Here is a 25,054-nt window from a genome sequence, read left to right as displayed (position 1 = left end):
AAAAAGGGTGCTATATAATATTATGGCAGTTACACAAATTTGAAAAAGTTTAGAATTTTAGATTTTATAAGCTTCTTATTTTGTGATGTCATATTAGACCTCAATATCTCCATGTTTTAGATGATATCAATGTGTAGATATTGTGTATGCCATTGTCTACCCAACATGTGTACATGAATGCCAATAGAGAACCAGTCCAGCGCAGAGCTCTCCAGAAAATATAGAAATTATGAACACGTATCTCTTGTGATTTGTTTTTTTGGATACATTCTGTCAAATTGAGATTCACACACCTGATGCAGCTCAAAAAACCTTAGTATATTAACTGGTGCGGCCTTGTTCCATGTTGTTACAGCTCTAAAGCATGAAACTTTAGCCATTATTAGAAAAAGAACCAAGCCGGATGGCCAAAGACAACAGTTAAGCTCCTTCGGTTGAGTCATGCTTGGCCATTTTAAGCATCCGCCGACCGCCGTGCTGTTTTGTAGCCGAACATGAGTCAAGCTCTTCCCTGTCTGATGGTTTCCCCAGCGGTGAAAGACAAGAGCCGGCCACTGGTTTTGATTGAAGAGCAGCATTCTCAGGTAGCAGCTGGCCGAGTTAGGACAGACTCGGGAATGGCAAAGGGCCTAATTAGAATGAATTACCTTGCTGTCGGCGTTCATGGAGCCTGTGATCGGCTCCAGCAAGGACGTGGACCTGGCGTGCAGACTTCCTATTGGCTGGCATTTGAGCGGGTGCGGATGGTAACGGATATTTTGATTGGTGTGCTAGTGATGCATCTCTGACTGCAATGCTTAGTAAAAAGCACCATTGCGGTTGCATCCATTTCAGACAGAATATAGACATTTTTGTCTGTGCCAGTGGTGGAAAAAAGCAACAACAGTTCTTTTATTCCTTTTGATGCATTTGGTTGCTCAAAAAGCAATGCACTGCATGAACTGATAACATAGAATGCAAAACTGCACACAGATTTTACCATGATGTCATTTTGAATAAAAGCATCTGCCAAATGTAAAATGTATCACATGACTCTGTCTGTGAGATAAATCAGAATAAAACCAGAAGCCCAATGTGACTTAAGATGGCCACACACTGTAGGATTTTAAGCCCGATTTGCACCTCCGAATGATCAGGGGTGTGGCCCGATTCGTGGCTTGTCACAAGTGATTTTTATTTTTTTTTTGAGACTTTGGTGATGTCTGTGGTCTCGAATGATTTGAAAAGGGTCTAGTGTGCAGAAAGCTTTAGTATGATTAACAAATCAATGTGATTATCTGTGATTTAAATTAAGTAAATGCACTTGTTGAAAATGAGTTTCAGAGTGAAATGCGGCACTGTGTTCATCTACACGTGAGCTGCAACATCTCAGAGCATCTTGGTTCACAGTAAATGCTGCAAAATAATGCAAAAAAAATAAAATAAATAAGAATTCAATTTTAAAATATTTATGTGTGTTTTTTATTTAGTAATTTTTATTGAATAATAATTTATTATATTTTTATTAATACAGTTTTGAAGAAATTATTACTCATTTATTTAATGTAATAATTATTAATTGTTTTTGTTTTTTGTTTTTTTTTTACAATCACAATTAAGGACAAATTGTGTAGCCCTACAAACAAGGAAAACTGCAATGTGTGTTTTTTTTTTGTTTTTTTTTACATTTAAAAAACTAAAATGTAATAAGTTGTTATTAAGTTTATTCAATAATAATAATTATTATTACTAGTACTATTAATACTACTACTTTAAAGCCATATTGATTTATAATTACAATTTAGCCAAATTGTGCATCCCTATACAAGCACTGCAAACCTGTGTTTTTGTTGTTGTTGTTTTTTATATATATAAAAAAAATGCTTAAAATGTGTCAATCTAATAAAAAAAAAATCGCAACTTGATTTTATCCCCAAATCGTACAGCCCTGTTTGACCCGTAGTTTTTGGTTGTCGGAGGTTAAGAATTTGTTGCATTTGCTTCATTGCACGTCTTGTTTATTTGTATGTGAAATCAGCTTACATTACTTAACTAAAAGTCAAAATTTAACTATACTTTTAATTTGACACATCAGCTTATCATCACATGGTTTAGGGCTTGAAATGCTAAAAATGTTAGCTGTGTCTGTGAGAATAACTGTGTTTTTAGATAAAAGCACGAATTATCTTGGGATAAAAACTTAAGAAGTCTCTGCTTTGATTTCATTTTTCACCTTTGATTAGTCTCATTTTTCTGCCCATCTCACTCCATGTGCTGAGAATTGAGTATCTGTTCATGCACATGCATGCAACTATGAATGACAAATGAGAACCGTCTGCTAGCTGCTAAAAATGCCATGTAACCTCAGAGGCCCAATGCAGAACACATTAATGCCTTCTCTGCTAAAATAGAGTGGCTAATTTCATGCTACACTCTCTGCTTTATGTCATTTTAATCACCATCGATGTTTTATTTTTCTCTGGGATCATTTAGAGACTGTCTTTTTCTCCCATAGTGCCACATTATTAGCGGTTAGCTTCAATCCCAAACCCGTCCAGCAGTTCAGATTTCTATTTATAAGCTAACTGCTAATGGCAAAAACACTTGCTAACCTAATTTTATGAACACTTTTAATGGGCCAGAAGAAAGTTAAATCAGGAAAAAGCCACTAAAGACAGGGCTTTGAAATGAAAGCTGAGCTATTCAGCAATAGGCTTTTGGCGGAGGACTTTTCTCTGTGCCGTTTCCATAAGCTAAATGCCAGAGAGAATTTGAATGGACCGCGGCCCAGAATCAACCGTTACGGCCCGGTTTCGTTGGAGGTGTGTTTGTGAGCGAATGGCTTCGATTTGGAGGGTTGCTGATTTCAGCATTTTTTTTCAAATGAGATGAACTGTTCTAGTAAGTTTCTGCTTCGCTTAGTGAATCGCTTCGTTCGCTTGGTGCATGTAGGTTCATTAAACGATTCACATAGTCATGCATTTTATTTTATTTATTTATTTATTTATTTTTGTAGCTAAATCTTAGTTTTTTTTACTCAATTTTTTTTACTTTTTTAGTATGTTTCTACTTTGGTTAGTAAATTGTTTTTTTCAAATGGTGCATCTATACTGTAAACTCAAAAATGATTCACAGATGAATTACACTATGTTCCATTTTTAATAAGTTCCAAGTTTTTAACTTATATTTTTGATATGGTCATTTATAAAAAAATTTATGTGTAAAATTCTGTACTTTTCAAATGAATTTAAGTTTTATAGAAAGTTTCTACATTGCTCAGTGAATTCGTTTGGTGCATGTAGATTCATAAAACAATTCACAGATTCGAGTCATGCATTTTACTTTTTTTGCAATTAAATCTTGTTGTTGTTCTACTCAAATATTTCTTTTTGATAAGGTGCTTTTTTAGTTATATTATGAGTAATTTCAGCACTTTCAATTTTATTGAACTTTTCTAGTACATTTCTGCATCGCTTGAATGTGAATCAGTTTGTTCAGATGCTACATGTAAATAAAAACCGATACAGGAATCCAAGTCAAACATTTACATTTTTTTGTTGATGAATCTGATTGTTTTTCACTGCTTTTAACTCAAAAAATTTTAAGTGAGTGATTCATTATTTATTCATTATTATTATACTATTCACCTTTATGTGTAAATTCCACACTTTTTCTAATTAATTGAACTTTTCTAGTGAGATTCACTAAGCAGTTTTGCATAGTGAATCTGTGAATTCAGACATGCATGTGAATGAACCTATTCCAAAAATTGAATTATAGAGTGACTCATTAGTTGTATTATATATAAATGAATTCAGCACTTTCAAATGAATTGAACTTTTCTAAGCTTCTACATCTCTTTGTGAGTCAGTTTATTCAGTCTTGAAATGATTCAATACATGCTCTTCAGATTAATCTGAGTCATGCACAGTTGTTGAAGCTCTAAGACTGGTAAGAGTGGAATCCAAATCTTCAATGCTCATCTTGCTTGATCTTTCCGCTGCTTTTGACACAGTTAACCACCAGCAGATACTCTTGTCAACCCTCATGGCAAAGGGCATCTCAGGAACCACACTTCAATGGTTTGAGTCTTACCTATCAGATTTGAGATTTGAGTCTTACCTATCTTACCTATCAGTCCTTCAAAATATCTTGGAGAGGTGAGGTGTCCAAGTCTCAACATCTAACTACTGGGGTGCCTCAGGGCTCAGTTCTTGGACCACTTCTCTTCTCTGTCTACATGGCATCATTAGGTTCTGTCATTCAGAAACATGGCTTTTCATACCACTGCTATGCTGATGACACTCAACTCTACCTCTCATTCCATCCTGATGATCTGACGGTAGCTATTTGCATCTCTGCTTGTCTAAACAGACATTTCTTGCTGGATGATGGATCCTGCAGATTTGCTTCATTCAACATCAAGAAGATCAATCCCTTTCTTTCAGAACATGCTGCACAATTCCTTGTTCAAGCTCTTGTCCTGCAGGCTGGACTATTGCAATGCTCTCTTGGCGGGTCTTCTTTCAGAAAGATTGCGTTCTGAAAGTGAACGTCACTTGATTGTGCCATCCCAAAGAAGCACAAAGTCACTTTTACAGACTTTTAAATTAAATGTTCCGTCCTGGTGGAATGACCTTCCCAAATCAATCTGAGCAGCTGAGTACTTATAGCCATCTTCAAGAATCTGCTAAAAACACATCTCTTTTTGGGTTTTCTTTTCACTTCTTATAGAATTAAATAAAAGCAAAAATTAAAAAAGACCTCTAACACTAGCTTGCTCTATTCTTTTTCTATTCTATCTGTTTCCTTTTTATTTATTGTATTATTTAAAAGCCCTTGCAATGTGTACTGTGTTAAGCTAACTGAGACTTGTTATAGCACTGGTATATCAGTGCTCTTTTTTTTTTTTTTTTTTGATTGCTTACATTGTCCTCATTTGTAAGCCGCTTTGGATAAAAGCATCTCCTAAATAACTAAATGTAAATGTAACAGTCTACTCTGTGAGTTAGTATGTAGTTAATAAATGAACATTAGTTGATATAATTGGAAATGAATGAGCATTAGTTGACATGTAGTTGCAAATTAATAAACATTAGATAACATGTAGTTGCAAATTAATAAACATTAGTTAACATGTAGTTGCAAATGAATGAGCATTATTTGACCTGTAGTTGCAAATGAATAAGCATTATTTGACATGTAGTTGCAAATGAATGAGCATTAGTTGACATGTAGTTGCAAATGAATAAGCATTATTTGACCTGTTGTTGCAAATGAATAAGCATTAGTTGACAATAAACATTATTTGACATGTAGTTGCAAATGAATAAGCATTATTTGACCTGTAGTTGCAAATTAATAAGCATTATTTGACATGTAGTTGCAAATGAATAAGCATTATTTGACATGTAGTTGCAAATGAATAAGCATTATTTGACCTGTAGTTGCAAATTCATAAACATTAGTTAACATATATATGACATGTAGTTGCAAATGAATTAGCATTATTTGACATGTAGTTGCAAATGAATAAGCATTATTTGACCTGTAGTTGCAAATGAATAAGCATTAGTTGACAATAAACATTATTTGACATGTAGTTGCAAATGAATTAGCATTATTTGACCTGTAGTTGCAAATGAATAAGCATTTTTGACATGTAGTTGCAAATGAATAAGCATTATTTGACATGTAGTGGCAAATGAATAAGCATTATTTGACCTGTAGTTGCAAATTAATAAACATCAGTTAACATATATTTGACATGTAGTTGCAAATGAATAAGCATTATTTGACCTGTAGTTGCAAATGAATAAGCATTATTTGACCTGTAGTTGCAAATGAATAAGCATTAGTTGACAATAAACATTATTTGACATGTAGTTGCAAATGAATAAGCATTATTTGACCTGTAGTTGCAAATTAATAAGCATTATTTGACATGTAGTTGCAAATGAATAAGCATTATTTGACCTGTAGTTGCAAATTAATAAACATTAGTTAAAATATATTTGACATGTAGTTGCAAATGAATAAGCATTATTTGACATGTAGTTGCAAATGAATAAGCATTATTTGACCTGTAGTTGCAAATGAATGAGCATTTGTTAACATGTAGTTGCAAATTAATAAACATTATTTGACCATGTAGTTGCAAATGAATGAGCATTAGTTGAGACATAGTTGCAAAGTTACTTGTAGTTAGTAGTATGTATAAAGTGGATTATCAAAATAAAGTGTAACCAAATATTTTTGATGTGATGATTCATAAGTTGTATTATGTGTAAGTGTGAATATTTTCTCCAGCATTGATATCAGTGCACTTTAAAGACCTCCAGTGTCTTGAAACGACTGTAAAATGGGGATTTGGAAGCGTTGAAGGCTGCAGATTTGCAGAAGCCATTATAACTCCCTGCGTATGAGAGAAAAGACATTTCGATTAACCCTGCAGTTTAGATTTCCATCACAGGAGGGCTATTGGGCATCAGATATTACGTTTCACATATGGAATCAATTTATAGTGAACTGTACGCCGTAAATTGTTGGATCGCATTTATGGGCTTTCGATCCGAGAATGAAAATAAACTAGGAATTAGGTGGGTTTCATTAAGCGACAGATTAAACGAAAAGTGCGTGCATTCAAACGAGGGCTTTAATGTATAATCAGTAAAGTGGATTGTTCTGTAGGTTTCGAATGGCGTGCAGTCAGCCCTTTTCTGGCGTGATGTATGACAAAGTCAACACTTCTGGACTGAAACTCAATTCCCTGTCGTTCTCCGTGATATTTCACTGAGGTCTAGTCGTGGCGATGACATCCCACTGTACCATCGTTTCTTGGCCCCGGCGAGTGTTTTTGTTGCCGGTCTGAAGGTTTGGTGGCAGGGTTTAGTGTGAATTATGAACTGAGAGCACCGAGATCTCGACAGGTCGGCCCCTCATTTGCACGTTTATGTCATTAATGTGGATTTCTGCTCTGAACGATGGATGGCTTTTGCTCTGGGCTCTGAAAGCAGTGACGTATGACGGATTGATGGCTTTCTGGCAAGTCTGATTTGATTTTTAGAGCAGTTCGGCAACTGTAATATTATGAAATCTTTCCTTTAAAAGTCATTTAACTGTCAAATATATAACAGGTAACACATGTAAAATATGTGTATATAATACTTATTTAAAGCAGATATTTACTCTTCATAGATGGATCGATGGATGGATGTAGATGTGATTATTTATAATGTAGCTTATAGCTTTTTATGTAAATCATGAATATGAAAAAGTTAAACGGATACAAAATAATAAAACCCCAAATAATTATGAAATCTTGCATTTTAAAGGTAATTTAATCAGTTTCTCTTATAAAAAAAATGTATATATTGAAGGTTATTTCAGTATGTTACATTAAACTTAGTCATTTAGCAGACGCTTACAAATGAGGACAATAGAAGCAATCAAAATGAACAAAAGAGCAATGATACACCAGTGCTATAACAAGTCTCATTTACATGTAGCAAGGTTTTTTTTATTATATAATAACAAGAAAACATATATGTTGCACAAATTGCTCCACATACATTGAAAAGTTCATAAGATAATGCATACCGTTTATGTGACCCTGGACCACCAAACCAGTCATAAGGTTCAGTTTTTCAAAATTGAGATGCATGTAACATGCATGTAAGGTATCTTTCCATTGATGTATGGTTAATTAGGATCGGACAATGTTTGGCTGAGATACAACTATTTGAAAATCTGGAATCTGAGGATGCAAAAAAATCTAAATATTGAGAAAATCACCTTTAAAGTTGTCCAAATGAAGTTTTTAGCCATGCATATTCTAAGTTTTGATATGTTTATGGTAGGAAATGTACAAAATATCTTCATGGAACATCATCTTTACTTAATATCCTAATGATTTTTGGCATAAAAGAAAATTGTTCATTTTGACTCACATACAGTGTATTGTTGTCTATTGCTACAAATGTACCCCAGAGACCTAAGACTGCTTTTGTGCTCCAGGGACACATATGTATTTCATCCATGTATATTACATGCATTCTCTGCTGTGTATCATGTATCTCTATATGTCTTGGGTCAGCGCTAGATTTACTAATGGTTGACCTCTGACCTGTTCATGTGGGTTAAGAGGGTCACAGTGTGTGTGTGTGTGTATGTGTGTGTGAGGGGTCTCTGTCGTGTCCAGCTGCTGTGTGTCTTGTGTTACAGACACTATGCATGTGAATGAAAGGTGGTGTGTATTTACCAGCTCGGCGTCTGGCCTGCGGTCCGTGCTCTTATTTACCTCCTGACCCAGACAGCACCTGTCTGTCGTCCCGGGGAAGGACGCGGCCGTGGACTCGGCGACCCGCGTGCTCATGTGTTTTAATGAAGAGCCAGCCAGCGTTTGGTTCGTTGGCCTTTCGGACGCTTCTCCTGGACACGGATCAAGGTCCGTCCTGGAATCCATAAACACTAATGGCAGCTTCGCTTTGATATCGATCCATCGACGACAGTGTTTAATATCTGTCTGGAAAACCGCTGGTTAAAGTTTAATCCCACATCGCTTCATTATTTTGACGCAGATGTTCAGGTCTTGGATCGCTTCCTAGTGCTTTTGGCTTTTATTTATTTATGTCTTGTGCATGTTTCACATTTTTGCCAGAGATGAGTTTCATGTACTTTATGCAAAATGTCTTTAAACTCAGTGTTTTAATTAGCTGGGAGGTTAAACGTAAGGAAAAAACTAAAAGCACCAGCAAGCAATTACATGCATTGTATTTTAGCATTCTTTTTTGTAAAATAAAAATCACAAATGAGATTTATTTTATATTAATAAAACACACTTTATTAACATTTATATATATATATATATATATATATATATATATATATATATATATATATTTAATATTTAAAATATTATAATTTTAATAAATAATATATTAAATAATTATTTATTTTAATCAAGTTGGCAAGATGAGATAATACATCATTTGAAAAAGTCAAATAAAAATCAAACAATTATCACATATGTGTCAAATATGATTCACGTCTTTTATCTATTTATTCTGTTAATTATATTATATTATATTATATTATATTATATTATATTATATTATATTATATTATATTATATTATATTATATATTTCTTAAAATCTTCAGAGCAGATTTTGTTCTCAGATGTCTCAGATTTTCTGAACATTACGGCCTTTTCTGTATATATTTCTGATTTTAAACAAAATGTCTATAACATTTTTTAACATTCCCAAACAGTTCCCATTGGCAACTCTAGTATTAATAAAGCAGCATGTTAAAAACCATTCAGAAACACCCTAGCAACCATATAGCAATGCCCTAGCAACCGTCCACAGCACTCCAGCAGTGCAGCAGTGAGTTTTCTTTGGGCAATCGCTCAGATTTCTTTCAGAAAACGTATAAATTTTGTTCTATTTTTATATTTTGTAGTTTTGCCAGGGAAGAGCAGATAGTCTTGAAGTAAATCTCGTCTGTTATATTTTTGGAGACAAACATATTTTCCGAACACATGAGCAGCTCTGATTTACTGAGATCAGGAGCTCAGATGTGTTTCCGGTTGATCCATCAGGTGGCGCTACTGTCTCTTTAACACAAGACCTGCTGCCGCCAATCACTCGCGTGCAAACTGACTTTATTTATTTACATCATATTCTCAAATCAGCTTCAATGGAAAAATTGTAATGTGATGGTAAATTGTTTGACATCTGTATTAATATTTCTGTATGAGATTGTAGATGTAATATTTAGGGTCGGAAAATATAAATTAAATTACATCTCAATAGTTTTCCCTCAAAACAGTTCATTAAAAAATTTAGCAAAAATGTGCAAAATGTTTTTTTTTTCAGTTATAGGAGCCAAGCAGAATCAATCAAATGAGTTAATGCAGTGAAAATCTAGTCAAGTCATAAATTATATATATCATTTTTTTTATATTTAAGCATTATTTTATTATATTAAAGTATGTGTATATAGATTTTTTTTATGATGATGAATTTAAAATCAGTTGCTTACATTTTTTTTTACAAAAATTAAAAAAAGGAATTTATATTGTGAAACTTAAAAAAAAAAAAAAAAGAAAAAAAAAAGATTTAAAAATGAAACAGATAGCATTAAAATCATGTTAATATGAAAGTATTTTATTTTAAAATGCCGGAAAAATAATTATGTATATGTGCCAATATTCTTTTATTATTATCAAAAATTATTTTAAGAATTGTGTAAAATAAATTAACTAATTATTAAGTAGATAAATAAGAAAGAAAGATAAATAAGAAATGCTAAGCCATTCACAATTTTCCATTGAAAAAGGTTATAAGATGAAGATATAATTATTAACTGTAAATAAATAAATAAAAACTAGAATAAGACAAATGAATCCTAAATAGTTATATTTAAAAAGGACAAAATATAATATGTAGCAACATTTCTCAAATTAAAATGAAAACTATTAAGTGAATCTCTCGTAGATGAGTCTAGTCCTCAAATAAAGTGATCATATTGTACTCTTTATAGTTTTTTTTATCCTAATGAAAGTGTTAAAAGCAGTTTCTAAAGATGAAATTACATCATACATGTTTTTGACCAACATGAGGGTGAATAAATGACTTTTTTGGGGAAACTGTTCCTTTAAGAAGCCACTTAAAGATCTCCAAATGTGTCAGATGTGATGTCACGGCGCTCCGACACAATTTTAAGCGATTAAACGAATGATTTCTGAAATGTTTACTGTGTACTATGAAATCTGTATGTTTACTGTGTTTGGCCTTAGAGCAAAACAAACGCCTCGTGTGTCAAGCCGAGCAGCTCAGAATGTCCAAACAGAAGGAGAAATGGAAAAAGAAATGTTTAGAAAGTCAAAGAAGGCAGAGGAGGAAAAGAGACGGAGAAAGGGGTCGCAACAGTTAACTCTCCGAGCTGGACACAGCTGGGCTTTCGCCAGGCATTCTGGGACTTTTGGCTGTCTGACAAAGTGCCTGTGAAGTGACCTGAAATACTTGGCTGCACTGGACGACGGTCAGCTAACTCCAGCAGACAATGAGACGCACTTCAGGTCCATTTTTAATCCGTTCAACTGAAAGAGTTTAACAAAAGCTCAAATCTATGTGTTTAATCCAAGGTGAGGTCCATAGGACGTTATGTCTATCAGCCTGCATACTAATACAAATAAATGGTATGTTATTTATTATTCAGGAATAAACACATTTTTAAAGTGCAAATGATTTCCATAATGTGATGTATTTACCATATTCAGCAAGCTGTAGGATCCTTAAAGGAACAGTTCACCAAAAAATCTACATTTCTTCATCAGATTCGGAGAAATGTAGGAATCCATCACTTGCTCACCAATGGAAGTGAATGGGTGCCATCAGAACGAGAGTCCAAACAGCTGATAAAAACATCACAATAATCCACACCACTCCAGTTCATCAGTAAACATATGTTTAGAGCTATTTTGGACTGTTTTGGCTTGTAAACAGTGGTTGATTTGTGCAGATTTCTCTCCTGATTCAGATTAAATTGGCTTTTTTCCACTGGAGGAAGCATTTTTATATATTATGGACTGATATTTCGATGTTAGCAGCGGTTTGAAGTTAAAAATGGCTTAAGGATTGATTCGTTTTTTACAAACACACAGCTTTTGGCTTCTCGAGATGTTAACTGATGGACTTTGAGTGGTGAGGATTATTGTGATGTTTTTATCAACGCTCATTCTGACGGCACCCATTCACATCCATTTGTGAGCAAGTGATGTAAAGCTACATTTCTCCAAATCTGATGAAGAAACAAACTCATCCACATCTTGGATGGCTTGAATTTTTGGGTGAACTATTCCTTTAAGGAATTGATGTGATGGTGTAAAGTAGTTTTTTAAAGTATGTATGTTTTTTGATGATCGTTGAGCCAATCGTACAGTCTTACCATTGTGTTTGTGTTGCTCTGGGACAGCTTTGTCTCAGTGATTTCAGTACGGTCTCATTTGAATAGCGTTTAGGGTTTGTGTGAGTGAGTTCGGCTGATTTGCATTCAATGCAGCCACTAGAGTTTGCAGGTCAACCTGAAAAAAACAATAAAAACATTTTCTTTCTTTCTTTCTTTTTTTCTTTCTCACTTGTCTTTCTTTTTTTTATTATTCTGTGCCTTTTTAGACATTAAATATACACATAGAATGTCTGAATGGCATTGAATTATATAATAAAATATCAAAATATTATCAAAATATCAAGTATTTTAAAGAAAAATGCTTAAACAGATTTTTCACACATCATTTTTGACAGACAGAAGTTTCTGAAATGCTAAAACAATGCACTTGAATTTTGCTGTTTCACTCTTAATTTTGTTATTGCATTACATATTTCCTTATTTTAAGTCATACGTTATAAAAAAATGTACAAGAACACTTTTAAAGCAAATAATTTATAACATTAAAAACTGACTTCTGTCTGGTCTAAAATGCACACTAAATATTATTAAATTTAGAAACGTACTTGAGATGAAAAATGACATGAGATATTAAGATTTATATATATATATATATATATATATATATATATATATATATATATATATATATATATATATATATATATATATATATATATATATATATATATATATATATATATCTGCCAGTATAAAATATAAATTCCTTTGAATGAAGTTGTAATTTTTCTGGCCCTACTCTCTGCAGATTTTGCATGAAATAACTTAATTTAATTTATTTACAAAAAGAAAAAAAATATATATATTTTACACTTATATATTTCGTAAAGCAAGTGCCAATTTCAAAATATTTAGATTTTTGTACTTTTAAACGACAAAAATAATAAATAAATAATAATAATAAATAAGAAAAATATTCTAGATCAGTCATGTGTGTGTGTGTGTGTGTGTGTGTGTGTGTTTAGTTAAACATGTTGATAATTAATGTAATTGTATGGGTGCTTTGCTAAAAATCACCAATACAGCAGCTGATTGACACTTTGATTTTTTGACAGAAATGATGAGGGATCTGTAAGTTTGAGGTTTTGCGTGTAATGTCGTGACATTGAGTCTGAATGTGTTTGGTAGTCACTGATGTTGCTCTGGATCCAGTGGGGTGTAAGATGGCGGGCGAGGGTCTGTGCCAACTTCTTTCTCCCTGTGGCACAAGACAAATCAACCCTCAGACAGGCTCCCGAGTGTTTAATGAGCTGTGTGTGTGTGTGTGTGTGTGTGTGTGTGTGTGTGCAGGTGAGAATGCATGAGTGCAGTTTATTCTTAAATTAAGATGTTGTTCATTTAAGGCCCACGGGTCCAAACATGACCTTGAAGTTGAGATGAAACAGCATTTGCAAACTATTTTAATTACATAATGCAAGTGTTTCAATATGAATGTAAAAAAGATTATGAACACATTTTTGTAATGTGCACTGACAAATTATTCACAATAATATTCACATTCATTCAGACCGATAATGAAAACGATACTAATAAGTATGCATCTAAACCAAATTGACATTATGTTTTGTTTATTAGGCGTGCTGCTGTTTTGTCGTCTGTCACTTTAAGTGCTCTTCAGAGCAGGATGGATTGTGGCTGTCAATGATTTTATAACATGAATAGCTGTAGTGCAGTTATCGTTAACTAAAACTATAAAAAAATGTAATAAAACTGAAATAAAACAAAATATGAAGTATAAACAGATTCCTCTTGAAAAAAAAGTCTATTGATCAGCTATTGATTTTTAGTGGATGTTTGAAGCAAAAGAAAGCACAGGTATAGAGAACTACATTTATTATCAACATGTTTAACTAATCACAAACACACACACACAATGACGTTCGTTTTCAACACTAGGTCTAAAATAGTTTTCTTATTTAGTAATTTTATTTTGTTTTTCCAGTACAAATATCTAAGCATTCATGAAAGCTTGCTACTGAAATGAGCTGAAATAAATTGAAGTTGAAGCACATATACTGGAAATAAAAACTAAAACTGGGATAAAGATTAATGAAACCCTAAAAAAAAAAAAAATGAAAACGAAACAAAAAAATAAACACCCTAAATGTCACCACAATTAAAATGAAAAAAAAAAGCAATACCTCAAAGTATAGAAAAAAGAAAGTTATAACATATATATTCTTATATAATAGTTAAAAACAGAAGAAGAAAAAACCTAATAAAAACTACAAAAGCATTTACTAAATATGGAACTACAATTAAAACAAAATCTTAAAATATAAATTAAAAAAAGCAAAAATAATAAGAAAAACTTAAGTAATAGGCTACATCAGAATCTAGAAAGTTTGTTAGTTTTATTTCATTTTAGTATAATTATTTCTGTTTTCAATTAGGGCTTCAATTCCAAGAGCATGTATTATTAAAATAATAATAATTCTAATAATTCTAAAAAGATAATGGTTATATTAATACAATTCTTTTTGTGTGCTAAAACAGTTTTGGTTGCTATTCGTACTTGGGTCCTGATGCAAAACCTAACCTTTCAGCCAAAAAAACGTTCTTTAATGAACATTTTGATCATTTTGTCGCAAACCAGGTTGTGTTTTCTGTGCACATACCAATTTCACACCAGTCACGAGCTCTCAGAGCATCTACATCTAACTCTCTCTCTTTCTCTTTCTCTTTCTCTCTCCCTCCTCCTCTCCATCCGAGCTTGGGGTCGGTGCACAAAAGCAGCAGCTCTATCTGCATACGCTCTTCATAAAAGAGGCTTTTGTCATGGGCTTGGCACACGTGATCTTCCCGAGTCCACCCAGCCCCCCTCAGTCTAGACCCGAGAGAGAGAGAGACAGTCCCACAGACAGACAGACAGCTCCACCTTTAGAAAATGAACAAGCTGGGGGTGGGGATTATTAGGCCAAAGCCCCCCGTTAACTCCGGCTCTGTCTGTCTTTAGGTGAGCGCGCAGCAGCTTCCTCTGAGAGTTCATCACGTTCACAAGGAAAAGTCAGCGACCTCTGCTTGAGCTGAATGCGTCGAGTGCTCTTAGCTCGGGATTTAGATGTCAAAGAATGTGCATTATTATTATTAGTCGTATTATAAACTGAACAAGGCTTTGCATTGAAAATTGCATGCTTGAGGAGTGCAAACACAGTACAGAGATTCAAAATAAAGTCAATTACTTCTAAAATTACTTTATTACAAAGTACTTTTGTGCTTAATAATGACATGTTTATTTAAAATGATTATTTAGAAAATAGCCTAAATTGCAACACATTCGCTTAAGAGGTATCGTTACAGTAAATATACAAGTTAATGCAATGCTAGACTGCATTTTAGTTTAGTAAAAAAAATCAAATAAATAAATTAAGTGCTAATTTAGTATTTTAGGATGTATTAGGAATGGAGGGTTTGGACAAATACTGTATGGAGATGTTTATTTATTTATTTATTTTAACTACAAAGGGAATTCTTTCTTAAATTACTTTATTTGAAAATACTTAATGGCATCTGATTACAGCATGTTTGTGGTTGTTAAGTTATACAAAATAAAACATTTATTAAAATGAATTTAAATAATTCATTAAAATGACAGCACATGAATCGGGTAAGGAGTATGATAACAGTAAATGATTTCCATAGATTTTAAAGCAATGTCATCATTGTAGTTTAGTAAATGCTGTTTTTTCCAAGCCTAGTTTTATGTTTTAGATTGCAATATAAATGGAGGGTTTTTAATTAATATTATTTTATTTTTTTGGATAGTCAAATATTTCTAAAATAGCTTTATTTGAAAGTTATTGATATCTGTTAAATTAAATCTATTAAATTCCAATAATAAAATCTTTTTTCTAATTTGAATTAAACTCATAGCACATTCACGTTACAGTAAATATACAAGTAAATCATTTCCATACCTTTTAGAGGCAATGCTAGACTGTGCAGTTTAGTTAAGTAGATTCTATTTTTAAAGCCTAATTTTATAACGTAATATGGAGGGTTTGGACAAGAATATTGTAGAAGTTAATTGCAGCAATTGATTAAATGTGTAGTGTGGTAAAATACTTTTTAAAGAAAAGCAAATCCTCAAAGTCTAGATAAAAAGTGCAATGACTAATTTTTTTAAAAATCCTTTTTTAATTATGTCTAAAAAATGTGTTCACTGGTCAAGTTAAAACTAGCTAAATGAAAACAATCCCAAATATTATTTTGTGATCAGAAACATACAACATTATTCAGTTTGAGTGTATATAATGTCAGATTGTCTGCATGAATTTAGCTGTTTGACCCTCAGTTTTGTGCATCACACACCTACAGTTAAAATCTCTCAGTGTCACTACATTACATATTTGATTTATTTTATGTTCAGATAAATGCAGTTTCACTTTTAAAGCAAACGATTTGTCAAAGAGAAGTTTTAAATGCTAAACCAGTAGTTGTTTGTATTTGTTTGCGGTTGTTGTTTCTCCACACCTGTGTGAACTTGAGGAGATTATTGACTTCATATTGCAGAGATACTGCATTATTTACAATTATGCATTTAGCAGATACTTTTATCTAAAGCAGCTTATTTGACTGTGAATTCTCCTAAACGTGATTGAATTTTACCACTGATTGTGAATGACATCAAAACTGCGTGCAGATGGGTCTTTGTTGCACATTAAGTGGCTCAAAATTGTTTACTCAAGTAATCACATAAAGTCCAAGCACTTCTAGATGATTTCAAATGTATTTCACAATTAGGTAAAGATGATGTAGAAGCACAGATTTGAGCTCGGTTGAATTCAGAGTAACACAAGAACTAAAAAGTCTCAGCTAAACAAACTTCTTCCAGTAACGTTAATAGAAAGTTGGTTTAAATCTATCTGGTCCTTAATAACGTTCTCAAAACATGAATACATCATTAATGGAAAACACTTAATTTCCAGGGAACATTCAAAAGTATCATTCCAATAATGTTTGCAAAAATGATCAAATGGAATGTTCATGTAACCAAGAAAACATGAATTGTTTTTTGGAATGTTCGGAAGATGATTTAAAATTGTATTGTGATTTAAAAAGTTTCAGTTAAATCTCATAGAGCCACGAAACAATTCTCAGAGAACATTCCAAAATAAAATTTTCATAACCTAATATTAATATAACGAAAACCCTCGCCACACTCTGAAGTGTGATATACAAAATACGTCCAGAAACACTGACGCTTGTTGCTCGTTTGTGCTGGAAAAAGCGTGTTTTAATGGCCCTGTTACGCATTAATGTACAATCAGAGAAACATCACAAAAGACAAAGTGTTGACTCTCAACGGCTGCCGTTGTGTTACGGATGTGCTTTTATTTGCTGATGTCTGGTCTTTGAAGATGGGCACCATGGGTGTGTCGGGTTCGACCGGAGGAACATGACGATGCCCGGCCCAACAGGACATTGCTGACGTGGCATTTAGGCAGGTCCTGGTCCCAATGCAAGAGTATTTAATGCACCTTATAGGTGAATATGTGCAAACATTTGCCAGCCTGCTTTGCCGTGTGTTTCATTGTCCCCAGCGTTCGTATCTGCTGAATTTCAACGGCGTAAATTCCCATAGGTTTCAGTGTGCGCCGGGTTTGTTTTCGGTGTTTTTCTTTTCTGACCAGTTTCTTTCTCTCTCGCTCTCTCTTTGCCAGGTCACGTCCCGCGCCAGCTTCGGATGAAGAGTGGCCCAAACAGAAGGACACAGCTTCAGTTAGGCTCACTTTACAAGGCTGTCAAAGACGCCAGCACCAGCTGCGAGAGAGAGAAGCCCTGAAACGAGCACGTGGAGCTGGCTGGTGAGTCCAGTTTACATGTGGTCATTTTATTGTTCGACTGACGAGTCTCAGTAGCTGCGCTGATGAAACTGCACATGCAGCACGACTGAGTGTGCATTCAAATACATGTACAGAAAAATCTTGTTTGAAATGTAAGCCTTTTGTATGAAAATACTGTGAAATGTCATCGGTTCATGCAAACTTAGAAAAGGAAAGCTGAGATTTGCATTTGATGCTTTTGTTTATTAACTTTGAAAAAGATCTGCAGAGAAAATGATTTAATTCTCGTTTGAGTGGAGTCTTACGTGGGGTGTTTTTACCAACTTCAATAACTCCAGCTCATATTTATCAAAAAGTGTGCGCATTATATTTTTTTTAGGAAATCATCTAAACTTTAAAAGATTTTATAGGAAATGGTTGTATTCTTGCTTCTCATTATTAGGGAAAATTGAAAATCATAAAAAAATAATATTTATGTTGTTTATGATTTTATGTTTTGTTGAAGAATTATATAATTTGAATTACATTTTCACACACCTATATTCATCGCATGAGGAATACAATATATTTAGATATTTGTTTTAAATGGGGTATTATCAGAAAATATTGTGGCATTTGGTTCACTGAATATGTGTCGAGGCATTGAATAATTGTAGTTTTTTTTTTAAATAAAATTTCTAATTTTAATAATAATATAATTTAAATAATATTTGACAATTTAGTGTGAATTGAATGGCACAGTTTGTAGTTGAACACTATTTAAATGCTTGAAATTGTTTTTTTTATGTCTAATTGCCTGAATGTTTTTATAATGACAGAGAAAACAGTTATTAAAAATGATTTCTTAAATGACTATTGAGTGTACTTAGTAAAACTAAATATGAGTGATTTAGTAGGGAAAAAACAAAACAAAATTGATATTTTCTTTCTTTGTCTCAATTTTGTTTTTCTTGTTCTTCTCTCACTCACTCACACACTCTTTCACACACACACACACACACACACTTAACTCTCATTTGCACAAAGACACTATATATTTTCCCCTCACAAATTTTTTTTTTATTTTAGACATAGGACATGCATAGTATGTATTTATAAATATTTAATATTTTAAGGACTTTGCACAAAAGTTGAATGGGAAAATTAGTTTTATGTGATTGCTAGTTCTACTGAAGTTTTACACAAACTTACTACAATATTGTATCATCTGTAGGTAGAAATGTCGGATTTGACTAATCATTTATATTACATAATAAATTAACTTAACTTTATTATAAACTTTCTTTCAAATGCTACTCTAGCATTTTTACAATTAGTAGAAACCAGTTTTGTAATTTTCAAAAACATTAATTTTCAAATTCTCTGACAGAAGTCTCTTGCTTTCTTTTAAATGTCTAGTAAAAGCTGAACATTTTGGATGAAGAGGTTTTAAAATATTAATTCCAACATTTTAGTTAAATAATCATGTAATATCAACTCAAATCTGCATGCTATTATTGATTTCTGGATTGCTACAGATCAGGTGCGCGAGCGGGACGCGTCCCTCCAGAAGCTTTTGCGAGCGCGAGAACCTGGTTTCGCTTGGATGATGCCAGAGGTCAAGGGTCAGCAGCAGTTAATAAGAGGAGCTGTCTGAGGTCCCAGGGGTCATTCCCAAGGGTCTGACCCGCTTGTCGGCAACACTTAATGTGAGCGTAATCTTTACCTCGTCAAAACAAACAACTGTCACACCCTCTCAATTTAGCTTGAACGGCCCCTTGAGTGAAGCTTTTGACCCAGGGGTCGTGACCCAGTGGGGAGTCAATGAAGCAGTTCTTTAGGCACGTGTGGAGGTCAGAGGTCAGACCACCAGAAACAGACTTTTTTGTGTGAAGTTGGGAGATTAGTTGCGTGCCGCGGCCTGTGATGGATATGTGAAGTTATTTAAATTCAGTCGAAATTATTTGGATTTTTTTTTCCTTTTTTGGAAGTAGATTAAAATTGATGAATTATATTTTTATTGTGTGCAACTTGCATGTTCGTACAGCAGCTGTTTAAAGAATGCAACCGCTTTAATTTCACACAGTAGAAACAGTGTTGTATTTTTGAAGAATAAAATACCTTGAAACTCTTAGTATCCATTTTTCCAGACATGAAAGATAATGGCAGTTCTCAGCTCTCAAATCTCCTGCTGTCGGCTGCATTCTTGTTGGCTTTCATTTGTCCAGCATTTCCTGTTGCGACAAACACTGCGTGTGTGTGAATCTGGCGAGGAGAGTCGCAGCACCTCGTGCTTTCTGGCCCGGTACAGACTACTTACCCATGCTATTGTCAGGCCAGCATCACGATGTCAAAGAATACAGAGCTGACGCAAATGTTTGTGCTGGTTGGCATATTATTCCACTTTCAATATCCAGTTAAAGTCTGCTTCATCGGATCTATTGGAAAAACATTCAAATATAGCTTCCATTGCTTGAAAGGGGAAAAAAAAATCTGTATTGCATGGCACTGAATTAAAATAAATACAAATGCATTTTAAGAATCTGTTTTAAGGCAACAAATACATTAATGTTGATGTTAATGCAATTGTTATGCATTTCCATTTTTATTTGAATGCAGTTGTTATACATTTTTATTTTTTATTTTAATGCAAGAGTTATGCATTTAAAATTTTATTTTAATGCAATTGTTATGCAGTTTAATTGTGATTTGAGTGCAACTGTTATGTATTTAAATTATTTTAATGCAGTTGTTATGCATTTTCATTTTTATTTTATTGCAGTTATGCATTTAAATTATTTTAATGCAATTGTTATGCATTTTAATTGTGATTTGAATGCAACTCTTATGCATTTAAATTATTTGAATGCAGTTGTTATGCATTTTCATTTTTATTTCAGTGCAGTTTTTATGCATTTAAATCTGTATTTTAATTAAATTGCTATGCATTTTCATTTTTATATTAATGCAGTTGTTATTCATTTTAAAAGTGATTCAAATGCAATTGTTGTGCATTACAATTTTTATTTGAATGCAATTATGCATTTTATTTTCATCTTAATGCAATTATTTATTTATTTAAATTAAAATGAATAACAATTGCACAAAATGAAATGAGAAAACACTGAAATATTTGTTTCATACATGCATTTTTTTTCTTTCTGTAAAGGAAAAAAAGTGATTTGTAGCATCAGTTGCATTCAAACTTGTTTGAAATATACACACAGTTCAGCGAAAAATCGTTTTTCACAATGCAGTCTTTATTGTGTTTCTTACAGGAATGCTCTAAAAGGCTTCAGATATAAGACAGTCAACAGCTACGAGATGGTGGCATCCGCCATTTTGTGATGTGCTTGGCCTCAGAGAGGTGAAGTATATTTGCGTGAGTGTTTGCACAGCAATATATTAATATTAGCATTATGTTTTCAACAGTCCTCATGTTCTGAATGTGGTTTCCGGTTGCGTTCAGCACGTAGCATCTTTCACATATTTTCTTGTGCACTCCGCAGTGCAATAATTGTGAACGAATGCACAGCTATTGCAATCGTACCACATTGGGATTTATGTGTTTAGACATAAAGGCGGTTTTGAAGTTTAGATCATCAACAGCTGGCCAGCAACCTGTAAGTAAACGCTTGTCCTTGGTCGAACCCGATGGCACAACTGCTGCAGCACCACAAAAAAAATAAAAAACTAATAAACGGAGCAACGTTCCAGCAAAATAACAAAAGATAAAGCTGTTGCTGTGCTGCTCCCTTAGTCTTTGGGGATGCAGTGGGCTATCAGAAGTTCGAAATTAAATATAAGCGCGTACGGTTTTATCTGCGAGGCCGACGATTGGTCAGAAGCCGTGGCGAGATGTGACGTGGGAGGAAAACGGCAGGGTCCCTACCTAACACCGTTGATGATGTCCAACAGGCCGCACGACCCACGCAAGCTTGCTTTTTCACTCTGAATGCACTAACTTTGCAGTTTTGCTTGGCAGTGTGTTAGTGTGCGAGGACAGACGTGAGCCAGCGGCGAAGGGGACGGGAGCGCCCTCGTGCAACGGCCATGTTAGATCAGCCCGATCTCAGCATTCACACTTTTAGACACAGAAAGACGCTGGTTAGGAAAGTAGCCCCACCTTCTGAAATGTCACAAGTCTTACCACAATCCCCAGAGAGACTGCAAAAAGAAGTGTTGAGTAAGTCCGCAAGAGCTGGAAAGATATTTTCGCAGTTCGCAGGCTTTCTCTCTTTCTGCGCTCTCATTAGTTGAGCCACCGAGAGAAAGAGCGAGGGAGAGAGAGAAAGAAAGAAAGAGAGAGAGAACAAGCGTGTGCGCTGCATTCGGAGGGAAAAAAAGTTTGTACAGCGAGTCCGGCCTCAAGGGGTTTCTGGAGCAAGAGCCAGAGCAAACACAACCTTTTTTGCTGTGTCGTTTTCCTTTTCATTTATTACAATAGCGCCTGCCGTAGTGTCGAACACTGGGAAGAAATGGAGGGAAACAATATCGCCACACATCGCTTGCTGCACGGTGAGGGTGTGTTTGAGGGAACGTCTAATGTTTTTGTCGTTTTCTTTCCCAGCCTCGCTCTGTCACCGCAAGGGAGGGATTTAAGGGAACAGGGCAGATGGACGGATGAGCGAGGGGTAGAGAGAGAGAGAGAGAGAGAGAAAGGGCACGTGAGGAGAGCAGTATCATGGGGGTGGAGCCTTTCCGTTTTCCTGCTTTCTCATTGGCTGGAAGGTCAGAGCTGTTCTTTAAATCCAATGCGGAGACTCTGATTGGTTGAATGTGGGTGTTTCTGTAAGAACATGCAGTTTTATGAACCAGGGGTTAATTTTTATTAACCAACAGACTTTCATTTATGTTTTAAATAAATTTTTTTTCATTTTTTCACCGTCTGTTATCAACTGCGGTGTAATTTCCACTACGACAAACTGTTTCGACCCTAATAAGTTTAGTTAGTGAAGACTCGAGATGATATATGACACTTGATGCATTTAAAAATTCAAAGCTAAATTAAGGTAAATATAATTTGTTAGCAGAACATTTCTTTTGTGCATCATTGCGAAAGTGAGAAAGTGTGAAAATATGATGTTGTTAGTGACGGATTTAGCTTAAATGAGATGAAGATGGATATTTTATTCTGCAGATGTTTAAAATGAAATTTGTGCTTTTAAGATGTGGCAAAAATGACAGTGTACGTCCACTACTGTAAATTTTTTGTCCATGTTTAGTGGACAATTGAAATGAACAAGTACGATTCTGAAAGCGTCTGTTTTTAGGAAGTCTATTTTCTAAGTCGAGTGAACTTGATGGTTAAAGGAATAGTTTGCACTAAAATCGGTTCTGTCATGTTGTTTTAGGCAGCTCTTTATTTTTTAACATCATTCCCGTAGTATCATAATGGTAGTCCATGCAACTTGTGCACTAATCCAAGCCAACAGAAGTCACATTTTACTTTATTTGAGTAAGACACCGAAGTTTAGGTTGTTTTGGTTTTTTTTTTCACGTTCATGTGCAGAATTCAAAATTAGCTTGTTGTGGTTCGGACACAATGTGAACCAGCGCCATTTTGCCATCAAATACTTGGAAACGCCATTTCATTTTTGTTGTTGTTATCAGTCCTTTTTGGATTACTCAGAGAAGTCTACTTTGTGCTCGAAAAGAAATAAACCTGCAGCGTTCAGGGTTTCGAAATGTTAAAGTGAACATTTAATGCAAACCTTTAAAGCAACCAAATGAATGTTTGATGGAAAGAAGAACTAAAAATAAATCCACTGTTCAGAAAACTGTGTGGAATTCAAAGTTTAAAATACTTTTTCTGCAGAAAGTTGTGTTGTTCTGCTGTTTCCACTCGTTTTTCTTTCTTTCTGGTTGGATCATCTTAGTGTGTGTGTGTCTGTGTGTGTGTGTGTGTGTGTGTGTGAGAGAGAGAGAGAGAGAGAAAACACACTGAGTCTGCGCACTGGGGGAGGAGTATCTATGTCACACACACTCTCTCTCTCTCCGTCGTTCTCCTCCCGCTCACGTACTTGCAGTTTTTCCACCCTCCCACTTCTCTCTCTCTCTTCTCTCTCTCTCAAGTGCAAGGCCATGTGGGACGTCTGATGAGGAGTTTCACCCCTCTACGTCTCCTGTTTCATATCTCTCTTTCCCTCTCTACTGTTCTTTCGCTTTCTGTACGGGTTCCTCGAGCTTAGCTGTTTTTGCAAGGTGGAGATCCGCTGGAGACTAGTTTAGAGAGTGTAAGGGGGGAAAAGGGGAAAGAAAAAAGCTTTTTTTTTTTTTTTTTTACAGCGAGGGCCTCCTGACTAGAGCGCGAAAGAGGCTCCACCACAAGCCTGCTAACACGCTCCCAGATTTCCAGTATGTTCCTGTGCTTTTACATGAACCCGATTGTTGAATTTTAGGCAGATTTGCGACTGCATTCGGTTCACAAAGTACATAATTTGACATTTTCTTTTTCAATTTCAGTGAGCGTCTGAGTCCACCTTGACCCGCAGCCCACGCCAGCGCAACGCAAGGCCAAAAACCTTCTGGATTTGCCATTTGGAAGTATTGACCTGCGACTTTCCCGTTCCCAATGTATTCGGACAGGGGATTCCGGAGTGAAGCTGCTCCGCTCTGGGACAAGTGCCAATTGCTCACAAAAGGCGAGTGAAAATATCACTGATCTCAACAAGGAAACGTCGGGGGTGAGTGGAAAACACAAATTTGCATGCGTCCGTGCAACTAACACAGAAAAAAGTGAAGGATGGTTGCAAGGGGAGGGGAAGACAGAGAAAAAGAGGATTGTAAAAGAGGAGGTGGGGGCGTTTATTCAATCCTGCTTGATGCTCCTCGGGCCTTCGAGAGCCGATTGCATGTGCTGTGGTAACTGCGGGACCATTTGCATGTGGCAGACACGCTAATTGTGTGTTTGCTAACACGCACCATTCAGTGAGACGCGCTCCGGTCCGCAGACGGGGTTCACACACGCCTCCCAGACGCCCTGGTGGCCTCCTATTGTTCCAGAGGCCCAGCCGAGCAGCCGGAGAGCCTAACCAGAGCCCAGCGCTGTCCTGACGAGAGGGGAAACTGGAATTGGAGACCAGACGGGATAGCGAAACAGGACGGACTCTCTTTCTCCCCGCAGCGAGAAAAAAAGAGGCCTGTAGAAAGCATTGCCTCCGGACGCTGACGTCCTCGCAGATGTGTGTAAGTCACAGCGGCATGTGCAAATGTGTGTGTGTGTGTGCGTGTGTGTGGCATGCTTTTTTTCCTTTTTTCAATGCACTGATTGCTCATGTGAAACGGGTAACGTTAATAACATGCATTTCTAAAGCACAGCATACGGCGATTAAA

The 25,054-nt window shown here is 35.0% G+C and overlaps 1 long non-coding RNA gene across 1 annotated transcript in view; it reads left to right on the top strand.

The window, feature by feature from the left end:
* LOC113098800 (uncharacterized) overlaps window positions 1-24,941 on the top strand; it is a 29,439-nt gene extending 4,498 nt beyond the window's left edge. Inside the window, exons 2-4 of the long non-coding RNA XR_003289202.1 lie at window positions 17,618-17,761; window positions 20,998-21,101; window positions 24,185-24,941. This is a non-coding gene — a long non-coding RNA (uncharacterized LOC113098800). The remainder of the gene's footprint in view (window positions 1-17,617; window positions 17,762-20,997; window positions 21,102-24,184) is intronic.
* Window positions 24,942-25,054: the final 113 nt, after the last annotated feature.

Source organism: Carassius auratus, unplaced genomic scaffold (genome assembly GCF_003368295.1).
Source record: "Carassius auratus strain Wakin unplaced genomic scaffold, ASM336829v1 scaf_tig00216678, whole genome shotgun sequence".
NCBI lineage: Eukaryota > Metazoa > Chordata > Actinopteri > Cypriniformes > Cyprinidae > Carassius > Carassius auratus.
This window is presented reverse-complemented; position numbering and strand designations above follow the sequence as displayed.